We start from the raw sequence: 22,138 nt of genomic DNA, 5'->3' as shown, positions 1-22,138 counted from the left end.
ATGGTCACATGGTGTTCGACTTTATTTATTTTTTTTCTTTTAAGCTAACGTGTGACTCCGTGACAGGGAGAAGAAGGACAAAGAACAACAGCACAGGGAAATACACTACTTGCTTTGAAACAGCTAAACAGTAAAGGATCCCAGTGGGGATTACTGCTTCTTATCTCACACTCCTTTGCTTGGTCTTGTTTAACCCTCTAAAGACTCCCTTTTCTTATATCTCTAAAACTTTTGCTAATGTCTAAATTTTATCTCAAGATTTGTGAGGGCATTGTATAAACTTTATCTCAGAATTTGCTAGGTAAAAATCTGTAAAATATGCAACAAAAAGTTAGCTTAAATCTTGTAACAGAAGCGGCTGGCAGTTAAAAATCTATAGCATCCTTGTACATAACTTGAATTCCACTCGTTTAGAAAAATGTGTGGGTTTGTGTGTGTGTGTGTGTGTGTGTGTGTGTGTGTGTGTGCACTTCTTTTTCTAAAAAGGCTGTGTGCCTTAGGGCTCAACTTGGAGTAAATATGTTGCTAATTTGGCTGATGAAACTTATCAGGATGGAAGCAGCCATGCAGCTGACAGCCATCTTTACTAAGGTTAAAGAAAGGACATGCTTCTGGGTGTGGTGGTGCACACCTGTAATCCCAGCACTCGGGAAGCATAGGCAGGTGGCTTTCTGAGTGTGAGGCCAGCTTGGTCTACAGAGTGAGTTCCAGGAGAGCCAGGGCTGCACAGAGAAACCCTGTCTGGGAACAAACAAACAAACAAACAGGTGAGAGAAACAAAAACAAAAGGAAGAAAGAAAGAAAGAAAGAAAGAAAGAAAGAAAGAAAGAAAGAAAGAGAAAGAAGGAAAGAAAGAGAGGAAGGAAGAAGGAAAGAAAGAGAATGCCGTGTGACTTTGTTGCCATCTTGGTTAAGCTGACCACATGGTACAAAGCACTAACAAGGCACCCATGAAACTTCTTAGTTCTACCGAACTTATTATTATCCTGCTTATTATTGTCTCCTTTTTTAGATTAAGGAGGCAACAGTAGACCTCTAAGATATTTTGGATAAGGATGGATTTTTGTATGATGACTTTTGTCTTGAGAGTTAAAAAAAATGACAGATGAGGACAGAACCTTTTCCTTTTATGGAAAATAGGACTTAAAAATCACATATGTTTAATGATTAAAGTTTATAAACCCCTAAGGTTATAAAGGTTCACTTGGTTTAATTAAAACTGACTTAGAGACTCATGTTTAAAAAATTATCTTTTCTGTGTTCAACACTAGGCTCATAATTTTTTTCTTTTAGATAATAAACAATATATGTTTGCTAAATAAAGTTTATGTATTCCAAGGATGTTTTGGCTAGCAAGGACTGACTTAAAGATAAACTCTAGCCTCTTTGTCTTGGCTATCTTTGGTAAGCTTTAGCTATTTGAGTTAAACTAAGCCAACAAAAACAAAATAAAATAAATAAAAAATTATAATAATCTGAAAAGGTACACTATGAAAGGATCAAGAAAAAAAAAGACACCCAGTCTTTCCCTGAGCTGGATTTATGATTTTAAGTTTTGTCTTGATGCTAAAGGATCTTCAGTTAAATCTTTTAAGTTTTGTCTTGATGCTAAAGGATCTTCAGTTAAATCTTTTAAGTTTTGTCTTGATGCTAAAGGATCTTCAGTTAAATCTTTTTCAGTTTAAAATTTTAAGACTCAAATTTAGGGATAAAACAGTAAAATCCTAATCTTAGAAAAGCCACTAACTTGTTGCAAACTGTTAAAAATAAGTAAGACAAACAAGTTCATGATCAGATTATAAATGATCACATTCTTTAATATCCCAGAACTAAGTTTGTAGTCCTGCTAAGTTAAATTGTAATTCATTTACAGGAACAAGCTTTGGTCTTCAGTATTTGTCTTAAAGGATAAGCCTGAAGCAAGGAACTAAAAATAAGTGAAGCTTGTTTAAAATTAGGTGTGCTTAATAGATTAGATGGCCCTTAAACCCCTCAGGGAGATCTATGGATATGGCATCTTAAGTGTTTAATGAAAAAGGGATCCTCTGATAAACAACAACAACAACAAATCAGCTTCTGCTAGTCACAGCTGAGGCTATTTCCAAAGATGGTTTGCAATGGACTCCATCTGGAGCTTGCTTCAATTGTGATAGCACTGGGCCAAGAACTGCTCCACGCCCACCTACCACCAGGGCCCTGTCCTGACTCTGATCACTGTTAGGTTGACTACTTTGCCCTGGCTCAACAAGGTGGGTCAGTTTTCCCACGTCTCCTCTACAAGAAAATCTCTTAGATCTTCTGGGTCTGGCTGCCGAAGGCTGATGCTGTCCTGTGTGACAGGTGCAGACTGATGATATCCGCCCCTGAGAAAGCCATAGTGATCAGCGTAGGATTCCAGGCTGACTCTCCAGGTAGCGAGGAAGTCTACATCATTTAATTGATACATAGGTCACTTGGTTGATACTTTCTGCTCAAATTCATCCTTTTCAGATGTCTGATGGTGTTGGTGGTGAGCTAGAGCTCTATCCCTTTAGCGGCAGCAAGATGACCTTAGCTAGCTTCTCCAGGCAAAGCTGCAGCTGCCTATCAGTCCATTTCATATGCAAAAATCAGGCCTTATTTTCCTCAGAGCTACGAGGTCTCCTACTGAGAAAGGCAAATGCTGACAGGCTGCGTACTGAAAAAGATGAATTCACAAAACAGGTTTCAGTGCAAAAATAAATGCAGGCTACCGTACTGTTGTTACTAACAAAATTTGCTTTTCACGCTTTCTTTATTTTGAAGAACTTACTTGGCAATGACTGCTCTCAGGAATCAAGCACGTTTGGCAAAAGATTGTATGCTTCCAGATAAAAGAAAAAAATGAAAGTTTATGGACATTATAAAGGTCCGAAGAAGTGATTTAAGGTGTGTGATGTTGGGTCCAGGGGGGTTGCGCAAAGATGGGGACAGACCACCAGGGTCTAATAAACCCGAAGAACTATCCCATTGGATAGGATTCTATTCTGATACCAGATAAATTCCTAATTAGCAGCGCTTCCCCCAGTCTGTCAGTCACATAAATTATATCTTGGTAGAAACAACAAACCTTTCAGTCTCCTGAGCAGAAAGATCAGCTTAGTTCAGTGCTAAGAAAGATTTCTTCTTCCTCACTGAACTAACCATGCACATACATGCCTTGCTTCACTAGAACCCTGTGGGGTTGGAACCCCAACTTTGGGGCCCATGCCCAAGATGCTGAACACATCAGACTCCAAAGCAGGTCCGCCTCATGAAGTTAAAGCAGAAGCACCATGGAATCCAGTCAAACACAGGAGTCTGAGAGAGCTGGGAACAGAATTTGGAAAAGAGAAAGTACAGCTGTTCTGATCCAGTTGGGCAGAGGGAGCAGTCTGGTTCTCTCCTCCCTCTCTCCCCATGATCACATGTAATTGTGTATCTAAGTTTGCAATATGACAACCAGTAGAGTCTTAGTACCTTCAATTTTTTAATATTTAGGGTTAGTGAGATGGAGGTACCTCAGGAGGTAGATGCACTTGCTGCCAAGCCTTGATGACCTGAATTGCAAACCCAGAACCCACGTGATGGTAAAACAGAGCAGACTTCCTCAAGCTGTCCTCTGACCCCCACAAATGAGATATGGCATGTGTCCTTCAATTGGGCTGCGTGTCTAGCCAAATAGGTGTGCGTGATGTTTGCTCTTATCTTTTCTTCTATCAAGATTTTGTATTTGAAATTTGTGGAATGGTAACCCTCCTCAGGAGATATTGGGGAAGAAAATTCTATAAGATCAAAAAAAAAAAAAAAAACAGAAACAGAACACCCACCCCAAAAATTGTTACAAGAAAATGATTACCAATGGATGTCTAATTCCTCATATAGAGAAATGCTTCACTATTCAAAACAAAATTTAAAAACTTGTCTGATAGGCTAGACTTGTTTTACTTTAAACTGGCTTTAAAAAAGCCTTTAGCCAAGGGAACATAATGGCCTTCCTACAATCTCAGTGCTTGACAGGTGGAGACAGAATCCCCAGATGAAGCTGGCTGACTAGACCAGCTGGATCCAAGAGATCTGGGTTCATCTAGAGACCTTGCCTCGGTAAACAGAGTGGAGAACAACAGAGGAAGACACACCTGATCTCAGCCTCTGGCCTCCACACGCATTCATGTGCACGCCCATGTGCCCCTGCACATATGAACAAGAATGCACACAAAACACATGCACATGTGTGCACACATACAACTTTTTAAAAATGCAAAGAAAACTTCTAAGCAGTCTTTTTTATTTATTTTTTAAACTGGTAGAAGTGATCAATGCAAACCATGAGGCTGTTGGACACAGTGGACAAGATCTGCACACAGACGAGAAAAGTCTTAACTCTGTAGGAGATCCTGCAGGAAAGGGGTTAAACAGTAGGAAGGAAACAGAACCACAGTAAATGCTGAGCATCCCCAGCTCCCCAAGAGGGTGAAATAGACAAGAGAGCTTTTATGAAGATCCAGTGATAAAACTGCAGCTCATGAGACCCATGAAAACATTGAATGCGATGAATCTTAACTGTAAAAAGATAAAAAATACAGTTAACAACATTCTAGTTTGCATTTTTGTCTACGTATCCATTTTATCTTTTTTAAAAGAGGGAAATCCTGAATGCTGTGTCCATGATTTTCTGAGGATAGAATGGTGTGGTCTTACTCCTGGCAACTTGAAATTTGTGAGCCCACTGGGAACCCCTCAAGCCTCCTTATTCAATTACCTGTTTTCACCCTTTCTAATTTACTAGCACATCCCCTATCTTTTTGTCTGCCTGCAGAACATCTGAGTGGAAATGTCCAGGGGGTAGTTGGAGATATGGTCCAGATGTCAGAGGAGGTGCCAAGGTGACGATAATGATGTGGGAAGTAAGCTTTTAAAAGCTATTCATTCTGCAAACAGTCATTTAGCTCTGAGCTGATTAACCAATACAATTCACTCCACAGTATTTATTAGGAGCCAACTATGTGCCAAGAACTAAATCAGTAGGAGAAGAGGATTAAAACAATTCTCTAATTGCTTCGTTCTTTGTATCCACTGAATGCTTGCCATATGCATAGCCCTCTAAGTTGGAATTTTGTTATTTTTTTCAGTTTTTATTAACGATCTATTGAACTGAAATATAATCACATCGTTTTCTCCATTCCTTTTCCTCCCTTCTATCTTTTGTCTGTACCCCTGATTTACTCTCAAATTCATGGTCTCTTTTTCTTTAATTATTGTAGTGGCATTTCATTTGTATTTTAATAAATAAAGTTTTCCTGAAGATCAGAAAAGTAAAATAGCCACACTGGCCAGTCTTACAGACCAAGCAACAATGACACACACAATTAATCCCAGTAGCCATACTATCTTGCTATAGAAACCAGGAGATAGTGGTGCATGTCCTTAATGCCAGAACTAGAGAGTGATATGGGATGTCTTTCTGTACAAGTATTGCTCTTATTAGTTAATAAATAAAGCTGTTTGGCCAAAGGCTTAGCAGAGTAAAGCCAGGTAGGAGATAGAGAGAGAGTAGGCAGAGTCAAGGAGATGCCATGCAGCTGCCAAAGCTGAAGGATGTACTGGAAACTTACCTGTACACCACAGTCTCATGACTAGACACAGATTAATAGAAATGGGTTAATTTAAAATGTAAAAGCTAGCTAGAAATACACCTGAGATATTGGCCAAACAGTGTTGTAATTAATAAAGTTTCTGTGTGACTATTCAGGCATGGGTGGCCAGTACAACTGGCATCTCATGTGGGGACACCAAACCATGACCCGGAGATTAAGAGTCTTGTTGCATAATGACACCAACATGGGCCAAGTACCCTAAGAGAGACATACATGGATCTAACTCCATGGGAAGTAGAAAAAGACAAGATCTCCTGAGTAAATTAGGAGCATGGGGACCATAGGAGAGGGTTGAAGGAGAGAAGAGAAAGGGTGGAGAGCAGAGAAAAATGTATAGGTCAAGAAAATAAAATAAATAAAAGAATAGTTATAATTATAGTTTTCCTTAGTTATGATAAAAGATAAAGTAGATATAAATATTGTAACTGTAATTCTTGCTTGATACCTGTTTTGCTATATGTAATTTTACTATGTTTAAATTAAAACCTTCCTTTTTATTTAAACAGAAAAAAGGAAATGGTGTGGGAAGTCCTTCTGTATATTGTTGCTTTTATTGGTTAATGAATATAGAAGCTGTTTCATCCAGTGGCTTAAGAGAATAGAGCTAGGTGGGGAAAACTAAACTGAATGCTGGGAGAAAGAAAGCAGAGTCAGTGAGATGCCATGTAGCCACCAGAGGGGAAAGATGTTAGTTGTTAGCTGGAACCTTTCTGGTAGGCCACAAACCTCTTGGTAAAATATAAAATAATAGATATGGGTTAATTTAATATGTAAGAGCTTGCTAGGAATATGCTATAGTGAATGACCAAGCAGTGATTTAATTAATACAGTTTCTGTGTGGTTATTTTGGGAGTCTGGGTGGCCAGGAAATGAACAAGCAGCCCCCTACAACAGGTCATAAATGTTTAATGGTCATAGTCAATTTCTAAAAATAATAAGGGGTATATAATATAGAAATAAATACTTTACCTTGGTATGTATTTTGGTCTGTTGATAAAAATTTAAAATCAATTTTGTTACATTGCGTATATGTATTTCTGCTCTTGTTTAAGGCATTATGTTTGTGCAGCCCATTTAAAAATGTAATGCATAATTAAGAGATACAGATTAACAGATAATCATCTATAATAATCAATCTTTAAACTACATTAGTTAGGTTTATTTATATATACAGAGATACATTTCAATTAGATAATCTCCAACACTTCAAAGACCTACAAAATATGACATTTAAAATGTTTTAAGAACTTAGACTTTTCTCAACAGTGAGACATGTCTGCTTCTGGCAGCACCAATTACTTCAGAGGGGTTTATCGGCATTGTAGAAACTCGTTATGGAATTTGCCTTCAATGTGACAAGACTAGCAATTTGCACAAGAAACTGCTCTTGCCTGGACTGCCTGACAGTATGCTATGTAAACTGGACATGCAGGACCCACATAAAAATGACTGCTGAACTTTCTAAAAGAAGGTAAGATGGTGTTTTGGGGTTCCTGCATCCTGAAATAACTGCCAGACATTTTGTAGGACATAGAAAAAAGCAACTGATGAACTTTGTCAGTATAAGGCAGTACAAGGCAGTACAAAGAACAGATCTTTGAATTTCCTGCTTCACTGAAAATTCTGCCAGATATGATGGGTCTATAGGTTGAAGATGGATGTATGCCCCAATGTTACAGAAGAGCTTTGGGTGACTGTCCAGGCAGCAAGATGTCTCTGTCATTTCTAGAGTTTTGGAAGTTGCTTACAAGGCACTTCCTGTTTACTTAGGTAATATTATATCCTTCTGGGGTCTTTGATGGAGTTGAAGACATATGGTTATTGTTTTCTTTAGTTATGATGAAAGATTATATTTATATATAATATAAAATTATATATATCACAGTCCTAAGCCTTTGAAAAGCTCAGTAGACCTCCATATTCAAGTTCCTGCTTGTTTTCTGTCCAGTCAACCTTTTCTCCCCCCATGTGCGTCTCAGAGGTTTTGCCGTGGGTGGAGCCGTGCTGAACGAGGAGAAGCTCCAGGTTTGTGCCTCCCATTTGTCCAGGCTGGTGTCTGCAGAGAAGAGCATCATGCCATCTGCTCACCGAGCACCCCGTCTCTCTCTCTGCAGCATCTGCTGAGCACTCTCAGCTCCCATCTGGCCTCTGGAATCTGATTCATTCCTGTGGCATCTGGTGCCCTTGTTTCCACCCAATGTCACCTAGGTCTGCTGCTGGTCTTTTGTGCCGTTTTTCTTTCCAGAAGGGACACAGGTCTCATGGGTCGGAGGTGCTGGTGAGAGGCTGTGAACCTGTGGTGGGATTCAGAATTCTTCTTACTAGCCACACAAAGCAGGGGAGTTTCCTGACAAAGGCTTGTGTTCTTCCGGAGCAGCACTGGGAAGGGTGTTATTTTATCTGTTATTTATATACACATACATAACATACTTACACACACATATATACACACATACACACCATACTTAATACATACATACACATACATACACACATAAACACATAAAACACACACACACACATACGATTTATACATATATATCTGAACCTGAACTTCACTGGGGTAAGCAGTCTGCAGGTTTCCTTCTGGGAACACCCTTGGCTATCTTGTCTTCCCCAAGATTCTGGTCCATTCTCCAGTCCAATGATTATAGTTCTTTCTTTCTTTCTTTCTTTCTTTCTTTCTTTCTTTCTTTCTTTCTTTCTTTCTTTCTTTCTGTGTGTCTCTCTCTCTTTCTGTCAGAATTACATCCAGGGGATCTAATTTAATTGCTATTTAATTGATTTGCATCATTTATTTGATAATTCATTAACAATTTTCTTTAAATTTCATACTCCTTTCTTACCCTTCCTTTGTACTTACAGTAAGATGACCATCTTGATTTATGTAAATGTTGCTTGCATACCTTCTTAAATGTAGATTATTTTGGATACATTTAAGAGAACCAACATTATTCACCTAGCAATGCATGCTAACACTATTTATGTATATATTAATTATGATTGCCTGTATGAGAACATTACTCCCTTTCCTTGTTTGTCCTATCCTTGTTGACATACACGCCAGTGGGGGACTAGTATGAAAAGTAGGAAGTTTTCATTTTCATGGAGTCTCTGAAACAGCTCCCTTTTTTTCTTACTTGAGTAATTTATTCACTTTAAATGACACAGACAATGGTGCAAAAACAAATATTATTACTATTACTGTTTGAAGTATCTTCTAGGTTTGACTTCAGTGAGGTCGGGATCCCATTGACCACTTGCGAGCAAAGTCACATGGTCCATGTCAGCTCTCACTTCAGGGGGTCAGAGGACAAAGCGAGGGATCCCAGGGTTGAGATGCCCTCGCTGTAACACTGCCCACAGAATACTACAAATCAGTTCCTGTCAGATCCTCCTCTGCTGCTTTGGGTAAAGAAGACAGCTAGTTTGATTTATGTGAAACAAAATATTCCGGGAAACAGCAAGGGAATCAGAAAAGGCAGTGTAGATAAAATGCCCCCACTATACTCAGTCTGCATATACATGAAGCCTAGGCTTGAAAATTGTGCATCTGGGCAAGTATACTCTTTCTGCAGCTGTGAATGGCATCAGGAACTAAATAGGAGCATGAGGTTTTATTTTTCTCTTCTCTTCTTTATGTCCTCTCTCTCCCTTTCTCTCTCCCTCCCTCTTTCCCTCCCTCCCTCCCTCCCTCCCTCTCTCTCTCTCTCTCTCTCTCTCTCTCTCTCTCTCTCTCTCTCTCTTCCTTTCTTTCATTAGCTTTGTGTGTGTGTGTGTGTGTGTGTGTGTGTGTGTGTGTGCATGCCACATATAGGTCCCAGAGACTAAACTCAGGTCATCAGGTATGGCTGCAAATGGCCTCACCAGCTGAACTGTCTTGCTGGCCTGAGTGTGAGAGTTGTGAGCTGATGGACTGAGTTTCCAGCTGCCAGTGCCGATGGGGCCTTTCCCTTATTCCTGAGGTGAACTCTCAGCACAGTGGTCACCAGAGAGCCCCAGGGATCACTGCTGTAAAAATCCATGTACAAGGGCTAGAGAGAAACCAAGCTCCGCTCACCAGATTTGCGTTCTCAGGACACACGCTACGGTCCCCACAACTGCCTGTAACTCCAGCTCTAGGGCCTCAGCTATCCTCTTATGGCCTCTCCCCGAAGCTAAGGAGTTGGCCTTGGCAAGAGGATCTTGATAAAAGGGGGTGATGTTGAAAAGAGAGAAAGGAGAGCCTAGGATGTCCGCAGAGTACAGTCAGTCTAGCCTGGACACCTGTCCTTGGAAGGACAGTCACTTCTTCCAAGTTCCTTCTCTTTGCTCCCGGGGAAACTTCTCCACCACTAACCTTCTGTGCTCTCTCCCTAAGGCTTACAAAGATCAACTGAGTTTTCCCTCTCTCCCAGGAGGTTTTATATTGTTATCCCCGGAAATTTAGATGCAGAGGCCTTTCGTCTATGTTAATTTGATTTGCATAAAACTCAATCACTTGGCATTTCTGAGCCATTCTCCGGTAGAAAACTATGCTCTCCTCCTGGAAGTACACAGTGGTTCCTGTAATAAGTTCCCAAATTTCTTGAGAAATTCAATTGTAAGGCCATCTGGTTCGGGGGTTTATGTCCTTGTCAGGAGATAATTGTATTATCTACACATCAGCAGTGTGTCCTCTTGAACTGAGTCATTACAATTTCTGAAAATATTTTGATTTGAGCCTTTAGTTTTGATTAAAGGGCTAGATGTAAATGCCTCTAAGGACATAGAGAAAAAGAGGTTGAATGTAGTATCTCTCAGGTTTAGCTTCTTAAACAGACCTGAAGTGGACCTCTTCTGCTTGCTGTGTCTCCGTCCTCATCCGTAATCCTGAAGAAATTTTTATTATTGATAAACAGAACAGAAAAGCCTTCTTATAAATGGTAATACCGGGTAAAACAGTAATTTCTTTATTAATTCATAGATGGTAATACTGATGGGGAAGGCCTGGAAGCGCGTAAAGGTATATGTGTGTGGTACAGTTTAAGTATTTGAAGACTTATGCCTAAAAGAATGGGCAACAAGTAAGCATATCTGGTTGTTTCTTGAGGCGACAGCATGGACCACGGCAGAGAGCTCCACACACAGAGGAAATAAAGCCTGAGGTAATGAGTGGGGAAAGGGCACTTAGGGAGTGAGGGCTTGACTTCAGAAAGTCAAGCCCAGCCCGGAGGAGGTGGTGCACATGCCTTTAATCCCAGCACTCGGGAGGCAGAGGCAGGCAGATCTCTGTGAGTTTGAGGACAGCCTGATCTACGAGAACTAGTTCCAGGACAGGCACCAAAGCTACAGAAAAACCTTGTCTCAAATAAACAAAGAAACAAAAAAGGCAAGCCCACTACCTGATGTCGAAGATTAGCCTCATGTCTCCACTAGCCTTCCACAGTGAACCCGAAATTTTGTAAACATCAAGACATAGAAAGCTTTAGGCAGTTCTTTTTCTGGAGTTTGCTCTTATTGACAAGCGCGCATGCGCAGGCACATAGCCACGCCCCTTCTTTCAGATGCATCTATAAAGAAAAGGAAGCGTCCGAAAGTCCAATCACCCGAGTGGCACTGACAAGTGTCTCTTCCTGACACCCCAAAAGGATGTTCTGACAGCTGCCATTGCGGGAATGAAGACAAGTGACCACTTAGAATGTCCCAGATATTTAGAGCATCACCGCGCTAAGTAACTAAAAGGCTTACACTTAGAAACCAATGGCAGCTTCTCTTGTTTTTTTTTTTTTTTCTTTCCTGTTGTGGGATGGCTCAACACTCAGGCCAGTAGCTGCTGCTCTCCAAATGCCTGGACCCAGGAGTCTTTCAGAGCTGGGCTCCATGCCCAAAATGTATACATGGGAGAAATGAAAACACACGCTGAATGAGGCTGGGCAGGAAACAGTCTTGTTTGGAATTAATGAGCCTCAGCAAACCCCTCACCTGACAGAGAAGCGTCATGTTTACCAAGTCTGGAGTTTGATTCCATTTGAGAATTAATTCTGATTATATCTTATCGAGGAGGCTTTCAGAGAGTTTTCATGTTTATGATAATGCTAAGTCTACTGGGAAAATTCCCCTTTTTCTTATTTTTTTATCAAATTAAAAAAATATTAACTCTCCTCATCTTGAGTTGGATATAAGACTTAATGTGAACACTTTTTGTGAAGAGTGGTACTGTATTTATGGGTCTTCTGGTGTCTAGATACGTGATCTCAGTGAGCCACTTCACTGCTCCGGGCTTTTGTGGCTCCACCTGGGAAATGGGCACAGGTTTACCAAGACATCCTCTACGAAGCCATCATCTCGAGATAGACCCATGGTCTATCTCCACCTGCCTTTGGTGGAACCCCTCAAGTCTCGGGAATACCTTGTTACTTTTCCAGAGACTCGGGTCCCCCCTTGATTTCTCTATTAGAATTTAAGCAGATTCCTTCTCCTCCAGGTGGAATCCATGTTTGGAGTCTGTTCAGACACTAGACCTCCCAGGTGGGTGGGCATTTTTGCTGCCCATTGTCTGCTCCCTGTGTGATTTTATTTTCTGAGGAACCCAGTACACGCCAGAGTATTGATGACTTATAATGGCTTCAGTGCTCACTCTCTCTGTCTGTCTCTGTCTCTGTCTCTGTCTCTGTCTCTGTCTCTCTCTCTCTCTCTTTCAGTCTGTGTGTGTATACATAAGAGTGCCAGAGCACACATGTGGAGGCCCAAGGTCAGGCAACTCAACGGAATTGATTCTCTTCTTCTAGCACGAGGGTTCCAGGGACTAAAAACAGGCCATCAGGCTTGGTGGCAGGTACCTTTATCCACTGAGCCATATCACCCATCCTACACTTTCTTTGTTCCTTTGAACATTTATTTTTATTTATGTTTATGCATTTGTGTGCATGTGCTTGCATGTGTGTGTGCATGTGTGTGTGCATGTGTGTGTGCATGTGTGTGTGCATGTGTGCGTGTTTGTGTGTGTGCCACGTGTGTGCAGGTACCCACAGAAGCCAGGTGAAGGAATCCTTTGGAGCTAAAGCTACAATCCGCTGTGAGCTACTGGATGTAGTGCTGGGAATTCTGGTCCTTGGGAGGACCAGCTCTTAACTTCTAACCACTGAGCATTTGGTGCTTTCTAATTTCATCATATCTAAGTGCAATCTCCATCTTTTACAGTTCCTAAGGACCACCAATGGAGGTTCTTTGAATGTTTACTTGAGGAAGGCCTCCTCCCTCAGATGTGAGCCTCTATGGGCACCCCTCACTCTGCCTCTCTGGAGTCCCAGGCAGTTGTCCAATACATAGTAGCTATTACCAGCATATATTTATTTGAATTAAAAAGTGAGCGTGTCCTCTGTGGGGAGCACACCTTATGTCTTATCACCCTGATGGCAACTTCAGGCTGGCCTTCTGGAGCAGTGCATATGGATTCCTCCAGGCTTCCTGTCTAGGACAGCCACCAGCTCCCCCTTCCCACTCTTTTAAGCACACCTGGCTGGCCTGAAACTCACTATGTAGACCAGGCTGGCCTTGAACTTCCAGATGCCTACTTCCACCTTCTGAATGCCGCTATTAAAGACATGGCCAGCTAGCTCCCTCTTACTCTTGCCCAGGATTTTCTCCATTCTTTTGTCTTATGTTGGGGCCTGTGGACTAAGACCCCGAATTTCCTGTAAACAACTTGTTATGCTTGCAGCTGCTCTGAGTAAAACAACGTGTTTTTCATGTGTTTGCAGCTGCTCTGAGCACGAGACCCTTAGGAATTCCTGATGGCAGGGGAGTGGTTTCTGGTGGGTTTGGTTGGGACGTGCTATCAGTTAAGGATCCCTATATAAGCGACTCTGGTACACAATAAAGTAGGCATTCTTGTTTCAAGAATTCGTGTTTCTGTCTGTGTGTCTTTGTGTGTTTAAATCTCCAGGCTCCTGCCCAGCTCGCAAATGGTCCCGTCATGCAGGCTCCACACTGTAAGTGTAGTACCATAGTACACGTAGTACTACGGATGGTACAGTCTTATTTGATTTTTATGTTCCAATATGTACACTACCTGGTTTGATGTATCCTTAGTTTCCTTCTTTGTCTCTTCTACTAGAATACAAACATCCTGAGGACAAGCCCCTTGTCCATATTGCAGGTTAAGTTCTTATACACGGGACAGTGCCAGTACACTGTGGGCACCCATCAAATGTTCCTCAGTGGAATGAATGAAGCATGACATCTTTCATGTGGCTTGTTCAAATGCCATGGGCTTATAACCCCAGGCTGTGCATGTTATCTCAGGTACTAGTTTTCTCCTTGTTCCTAAAAGGGCATTACGTCATATGTTTGTGATTTCCAGGCAGAGCAGCGGCTGTGTTCTTTGAAGGACGGTTCTCCAAAGCAGATAACCTTTACCTTTCTTGATCCATTCTCTTTGCCTTTGTGTTTAAATTTTCAGAGTGAGACGACTGAGCCTTGAACAGAATGTCCCAATTCTTCAGGGCCACCATGCTTGTTCATTGGGCAGGAAGGCATGCGTGGTGCGCAAGCCTCTCGGGTGGCCAAGAACCATCTGCTCTAATTCAGTCTCATGCTTTGCAGAACCCTCGAGGCTGCTCATAGCTCCGAGCTCAGTACCCTGGTACCTTCTCCACCTGCTGTTGCTGCTGCCTGTGCATGGCTGCCTTTCCCATTTGTGTGTGCCTCGGGGTGTATGTTTTTGTTGCTCTACAGAACCTCTGATGAGGAGAGATGCTGGATTAACACATATCCCTCCCTGTTTTGCCATATGAAGAAGCATCCCGTGTTCTTTGGTTAAGAAAGAACACTTCCATACTGCCAGATATTACCCTACTTAATTAAGCCTTACAATTCCTTTAGATTTATTTATTTTATTTTCTGTGTATTTTGCCTGTGCATACGGATGCATACCATGTGAATGCCTGCCTCCCCTTAGGTCAGAACTGTAGCTGTGGATGGTTATGAGTCATTATGTGGATGCTGGGAACTGAACCCGGCTCCTCTGCAAGAGCAACAAGTGCTCTTTGCTACTGAGCCATCTCTCCAGCCCCTTGGTTATGTCTTCATGGAAACTAAAAGCAGAGTTCATGTTTCTCTTATGTACGTTGTTTAGCAGACACAAAGTAAATCAAACTTAACCCAAAGGTGCCATAGTGGTTGGCACACACTGCTCTCCAGATGATTAAATGTTAGAAATACCAAGGAAAGAAAAGAGAGGTTAGACTATGGGGTGGAAAGTGTGCCTTTCAGTGTTTGTTGCTCCCGAGTCTATGTCAAACAGTCAGAAGTCATCTCACTCTACTGGCCTTTACTACTGGCTGTTGTATAGCAGCTTCGGGTGATGTTAAAAATCTTCCATCTTGGAGGGAAACTACTTCTTCTTCTTCTTCTTCTTCTTCTTCTTCTTCTTCTTCTTCTTCTTCTTCTTCTTCTTCTTCTTCTTCTTCTTCTTCTTCTTCTTCTTCTTCTTCTTCTTCTTCTTCCTCCTCCTCCTCCTCCTCCTCCTCCTATTCCTCCTCCTCCTTTTTCTTTTCTCCCACATTACTGCTATTTTCTTTCTTTAAAAAAATATTTGTTTTATATCCGAGCTGCAGTTTCTCCTTCCTCCTCTCCTCCAAGTCCGCCCCATCCCCTTTGTTCCCACCCCCAATTCACTCCACCTCCCTTGGTGTTCAAAATGAGGCAGGTATCCCATGAATATTAACAAAACAGGGTATATCAAGTTGCAGTAAGATTCAATACCTCCCTTTGTATTAAAGCTGACCAAGGCCACCAAGTATGATGAGTAGGGTCCCAAAAGACAGCAAAAGAGTCAGAGACAGACAGCCCCTGTTTCCACAGTTAGGAGTCCCACAAGAATACCAAGCCACACAATTGTAACATATATGCAGAGGGCCTAGGTCAGCCCCATGAATGCTGGTTGTCTGTTCAGTTTCTGTGAACCTCTATAAGCCCAGATTAGTTAATTCTGTGAGTTTTCTTGTTTTGTCCTTGACCCCTCTGGCTTTTAGAATCCTTTCTCCTCCTCTTCTTCAATATTCTTTGAGTTCCACCTATTGTTTGGCTCTGGCTCTGTGCATCTGTTTCCATCAGTTGCCCCTCTGATGATAATTGTGGTAATCACCAATCTATGAGGATAGCAGAATATCATTAGGAATCATAACATTGCCATTTTTTTTTTAAAAAAAAATCTAGCTGTGTTTGGTTCTATCTTAGGTCTCTGGGTCATCATCCAGCCTATGGGTCCTGGTGATCCAGGCGGTGTTAGGGTTGACCTTACTCTCCTGGCAGGGGTTTTGGCTAGACCAATCATTGGTAGGCCACTCCCTCAATCTGTAGGCCCCCACATCCAGTGGTCTCTTTCAGTACTCTCCCCCTTCATCCATCCCCAACTTGAATGCTCATGTTCCCATTCCCACTTGCCCACAGTTCACTCATGAAAGCTCTTCTATTTCCCCCAGGTAGACACAAGTCAGTCCCATCCCCCCTCCCCCCCCAATGGAGGGACACCTCTTAAGATACAGGCTGTAACAGTGATTCCAAACAGCCGGGTATTTTAGGACAGGATGTGAAATAACTGGATATTCTACATCAAGGCAAAACACTCCATCCTGCAGGGAAACTCCTTAAGACAGGAAACAATTCAAAATAGCTCCAGGAAGTCCCTGAAACTGACTAAATTCACTAGGCCTCTCCCTCTCCCAAGACTATATAAACAGAAAAGCCTCCTGAGATTCACTCTCAAACAGGCTGAGTTGGAAAGAAGTCTTGACAATCCTTGCAGACTAGAATAGATAAGAGTTTAGCTGAAGTGCTTAGAATAAACAAAGACCAGCAAGAGCAGCTCACAAGAGGCTTGGCCAAAGAGAGTACCAACAATGGACACCCTCTAACTGTTGAGCTACCTGCAGGCTGCACAGTGTGTGCTCCAGGTTTCCAGATATTGTCAACTGTTTCCTGTGCTGGTGGGTGGGGGCTTTTGGTGATGTAGCTGTCTTTGACTCTTTTCTGCTCCTGTCAGTAACCTCTAGCCCATGCTCCAGTAAAAAGTGTTTGTTCACCAAGATGGACTTCATCAATGGTATCCCTGCTTTTGTTCCCTATCTGGAGGGGGCATATATTTTTTCATGTCTCTCCAGGAATAGTGTCACATCGCACTGGCTTCCTAGGGTTAAAACTACATTTTGTAGAAAACCATTCCATTTGTACAGTGCGGTTGATTTTCATTAATGCTCGACCTTGTTAAAATGGGTTATTTTTTAATGATAAGATGAGCATTAAAATATGTCTCACTGATACGATATAGATTGGATAAAACACTGACTTTTTTCTGTACTTGGTAACGGCTTAAAAAAAAAAACTCTGAAAAGCTGTTTACTCGCCAGAGCATACGCACAGTTTTCCAGCCATGGATATGCTGTCTTATATGACTCTATTGCTAGCCTTCCCCTTCACATTCTGCTACAGCTAATTTAGCAAAATTGCATTTAAATCAGTCCTCAATGAGAGGACCTGGAGCTCCAGTGCTTGCTTTTAATAGATACATTAGTCTTCCTACATGGGAAGATTTCATAAATGGCTTCTCATTTTCTTCTGGGAAGATGGCTATTATACATCACTCAGTGCATTTCTGGTCTGTCCTTAGGGAATACGGGGGTTGCCATTGCTTTGGATCTTGGATTGGTGTTCGAAATTGATTAACCTCTCTGTATATTTTAACATGGGTCCTACAATGCTTGTATTTTCTATGCTCATTTGAGTCACTAAATATTACTTTACTCAATTACTTGAAGACTGCTTGTACCTCAGCCCTAGAAGACAGAGGCAGAAGAGAGGAAACAGAGGCAAGAATGAGGTGATGTCATCCGTAAGAGTGTTCACTGAGTTGGCACTGGGCCATCAGGGTTGAGTCAGTATTATCTGACCAAGTGCAAAGCTAATATCCTGATTGTGTTAATTGTTCACCCAGAAAGTCGCTGGGTTGCTAGTTAAAATATAAGAAAACAAGGTCATGCACAACTCTGCTATTGAGTGGCAACCATTAGCATTTAGAGTACACACCTTAGACCCTTTTATCTTTATTTCTCTTAAAAAGCCGAAGGGGGGGTGAGTCCTCTTAAAGACTGATGGGAGAAAGGCCTAAACTTTCATGGCTTCCCTCTTGCTTTAAGCACGCCCTTCTCTGAGCATTAGGTGAAGGAAAGGTATTGTTTCTACCCGGTGGCATCTGCTTATATGGGTACTTCAGCAGCTGGTCTGAAGGAGCTGGCTCCTAGCTTCCAGCAAACCAAATTCTTCTCTCATATAGCTCAGTTCTTTGTACACTACTCTAGTCTCCAAGGGAAGGCAGACACTTCCCTTAGTGGCTTGGCCCCTTTCTGCCAATAAGGAGTGAACAAATTTCCTTTGAAATCTTATCTTGGTATAAATCTTTGCTGCCTGTGACCCTGGCTTCAGTTTCTAACTAACGAAGTGGTGTTCGATTCTAAAAATATATTTGTGATTAATTACTTAGTGGATGAACATTATTTGTGCCTCCTAAAAATAGAGGTTACTGAGAGAGGAAGGTAGGCCACCAGCTGGGTCACCGGCTCTCAGCAAACTGGTCAGAGCTGAAGGGATGATTCATGGCTGCCTCAAACCTCAGAAGAGAGTAAAGCCAGGCAAATGCTGTTCCTGCAGAGACTTTTGTTCCATCAAAGCCAACACGTGGTGGCAGTCCCAGTCAGAGCTGCTAAGATGAGGTGGAGATGTAAAATTTTCATTCGTGTCTATTAATTATAAATAAGAATGAGCTTCCTTACGACGTTCTCAGAGAGGTGTCTGATGTAGTTTGAACATCTTACCCTCCGTTGCTTTCTTTTCCTCTTGCACTCAGATTCCCTTTCTCTTCCCAACAACTTCCCTCTTCCTCTTCTTTCCTTCCCCTCCTCCCTCCAAAGGATTTTGCTAAGACTGTTTACGAGAGTGAGAGAGAAAGGTTAGTTATAGGAGGGAAGACATTTCACCGGTAGCTACGCTACTTAAAATGTCTCTTTCCCTAGCAATTCATTCCCAGCGAAAGGTCGGGCCTTCTGACTCTCTATGACTGAGAATTGATAGGCCCATCTTGTGCAGATCCTCACTCAGTCTGTGAGTTCAAGGTCACAGCCAAGCTGTGGCAGGAAGGAAGTGATCCACAGCACTCTGCCCCACTCCTGGACTTCACATTCTTCCCACCTTCTCTTCTAGGATGTTCTCTGAGTTTTGGGGAGGGAAACGGGGCTGTTTAACCTAACGACTCAGGCAAACTATTAAGTTGGTGAAACTAGGTGAGGGTGATAAGATTTATAGTTCCTAACCGTCTAGTTGCTATTCGTTGGCAACTGGAAAGGCCTGATGTTTGTAGCCTACAAACAAGCTAGCAATGAACCTGCTATATAAATCCATGGTTACTGGCTAAGGACACAAGACCTCTTGAAGAGAAACAAGCAGCTTTTACCTTAAGGCATAGCAAGATGCATGAGATTTACATTTGAATCTTTTTTTTCCCTTGTGTATCAAGGCCCTTTGAGTGGCATGGGGGAAGCCCAGGGGATAACATCTGCAAAAATGAGACATTTCTTCTGTCTTCCATTTGATGAATCTCTCTTAAATACGAGGCGTTGACTTCTTTCTCTGTGTCCTTCACAGACATGTTCCTTCAGCAAAAATTATTTTTGCTCAATGCTGTTGTGTGCTGCCTTTGATAATGACACCCAGAATTCTTGTCATGGATTTTTCCATAAAGATTTGTAATTTTTCCATTAAAAATATTGCTAAGTGCAGTATTGCTTTTTTTTTTTTTTTTTTTTTTTTTTAGAAGGGATAGCTTGCCCAAAAATCTCATGCAAACAATACAGAGGATGCTTGTTCCCATTAAGAGAGAATGTGTTGGTATAAGAGTCTTTGGGGACTTATTTCAGGTCTTAGTTGTGGAGACTCAGTGATTAGGCTTCTATTTAAGAGGATGGCAGATCATTAATTCTCAGAGGAGAGCTTGGTATTTTACATTGCAGGTAAGTGCTCTTCAGATGCTATCTCATGTGGAGAATAAACAATTAGCCTTGAGGCATAGCAAGGTGTCCAAACTAGCACCTTTGGTATCAGGGTCTCACTTTGCCAGCCTCAGTAAGCTTTAGAAGCCTGAAGGGGAAACCTGTATCTGTTCAGGAAACTCCATTAAGACATCCTGTGTTTAGGATTGATTTCCACCCTGTATATATATATCTTATACATACACATGTACATATATGCACATACATATTATACATACACATGCAAATATATGTACATATTTTATACGTGCACATGTACATACACATGTATGTATATATCTTATACATGCACATGCATATATACACATATATACGTGTAATATGATTAATACAGTGTGCTACTCCTTGCTTAGAGGGTAGGAGTTTTGATGTTTCTTATTTCACAGTGTGCTTTATGACAAAGTTCTGACCTATCTGGCAGGTGTGATTTCAGGCCCCGGTAATATCCATGAGCTTGACTAGATTCCCCTTCCTTCTTGCTGATGGGAGTTTAGGATAACTTGTCCTTCTAGCTCTGGCATGCCCTTCTTTCCCGAATCTGTTAATTACTCCCACCCGAGAATGTGCTCAGCTAGCTTCTGCACTCACTGGGAAGAGCCTGTGCTCCGTTCCCATTTTCATGCTGCACCCAGGCCATCTCTTCGCTCTCCTTCCTGGGGAGAACAGAAAAATCTGAACCGTAAGAGGACCTTATTCGTTTTGAACTTGTTGAAAAAATGTTTGTTGAGGGAAGAGCTATCAAATGGATGAAACCCTGAACTAATCACCAGGAAAATGAGGTTCAACTCACCCTCCCCTTCACCTTTCGTATGAAGTAATGCAAACATGCCTTTCAGAGACAGAGGCCGGGACTCAGCAAAGGAAAGGGACCCCCTTTTACTAAGTAATAGAAGATTTTGAACTTAATTATTGATTTCAGAGCCTGTGGTGCCCATTTGTTGTTCCTGTAAGTGGATTCTCTAATCCCCTCAAGAGCAGACTGTGAAGCTTGGAGAAACAAACTTTGTCTTGTGTCTACCACGCTGCCTTCCTAATGGGTGATGTGAAGTAAACAATGAAATAACAGTGAGCGGGCACCAGAGGGGTTTGAGGAACGTCCCAGGGGAATAATGATCCATAGGAAGTATACTATGAAACAATGGTTTTTAAGTTAGATAGTTTTGTTTTCGAGAGGGTAAGTCCCTTAAATCATGAGACCATCAACAGGCTTATTATACGATGCAGCTGTCCAGAGGGGCAAGGGCCAAGGGGCAGCTTAAGAAGGATGTTGCAGGTGACAGAGCAACGTGGGGGTCTCTGTCGTCAGCGGCCAGGCTGGAGGCACAGCTCCATGTTGTTTGGGGCAGCAGCTTGTGCAGTCTCTTTTGGCCCCAGGGCCCTCTAATCAGACAACCACAGGATTCTTAGCTTTATCAGAAAAAATAGAATTCCAGGGTGAGCCAGTATGGAGCAGAGTTGGAGTTTATTAAAAGAGAGATGTAGATTTTGAGCATGAGGGTTAAACAGAAAAAGAAAGAAGAAGAAAAGGAAGAGGAAGAGGAGGAGGAGGAGGAGGAGGAGGAGGAGGAGGAGGAGGAGGAGGAGGAGGAGGAGGAGGAGGAGGAGAGAAAAGTAAAGATTCTCAGGGAAGAGAAGCCACACTCGTGCAGGGCATGAGCTTCACAAAGCCCTGCCTTACAGGGCTTGCACTGGCTTTCCACAGTCATGGGGAATTTTGAGTGCCATGTCTCAGAGAATGTAATGTAAACAAGCTTTAAAGATTAAAGGATTTCCTTTGTGAACAAAATTGCTGGGTGGATTTATGAGGGGCAATGCCCAGATTTATGAGGGACAATGTCAAGATTTATGAGGGGCAATGCCAAGGAATGAAATAGAGTGCTAGAAACACAAGACTGAAGATGATGCTGGCCCTCAGGCAGCACTGTGTTTACTGTTCTTGGCATCTCTGTCTGGTTGCCTTCCAGAAAGCAAAGCACACACTGGCACCGGAGACCACTTTTCTGTACCAGTGGTGTCTGAGTCCCAACTTGGCAAGTCTTCCCCGGATTTTCCTTCCCTATCACCATACTTCCTCATTTGTCTAATCAGCTCTACCTGGATCAGACAGCTGAAGGGTAGCGGCAGCTTCATGGCCACACGGTCCTGTCTTGCCAGGAAGTCACATCTGTTGGATGAAGTTCCTTGGAGTTTGCAAAGCAGGTAGGTCCTAACTAAAAAATTTGCTCTTTGGGGTACTTCAAAAAACTAGATGCATGGACGTTTGAGTCTCTAGTTGGCAGCATTTGAGCTAATACTGGGCCCTTATTGAGGTAATATAGAACCCAGAGGCCAATCCACACGGCTATGGTTGGCTCACTATGGACGGTGGTGACCTGCTCATTCTTCTGAAAGTCAGATGCAGGGTGGCCTGGTAGGCACCTCTGC

This window comes from Arvicola amphibius, chromosome 11 (genome assembly GCF_903992535.2).
Source record: "Arvicola amphibius chromosome 11, mArvAmp1.2, whole genome shotgun sequence".
Taxonomy (NCBI): Eukaryota; Metazoa; Chordata; class Mammalia; order Rodentia; family Cricetidae; genus Arvicola; species Arvicola amphibius.
This window is presented reverse-complemented; position numbering follows the sequence as displayed.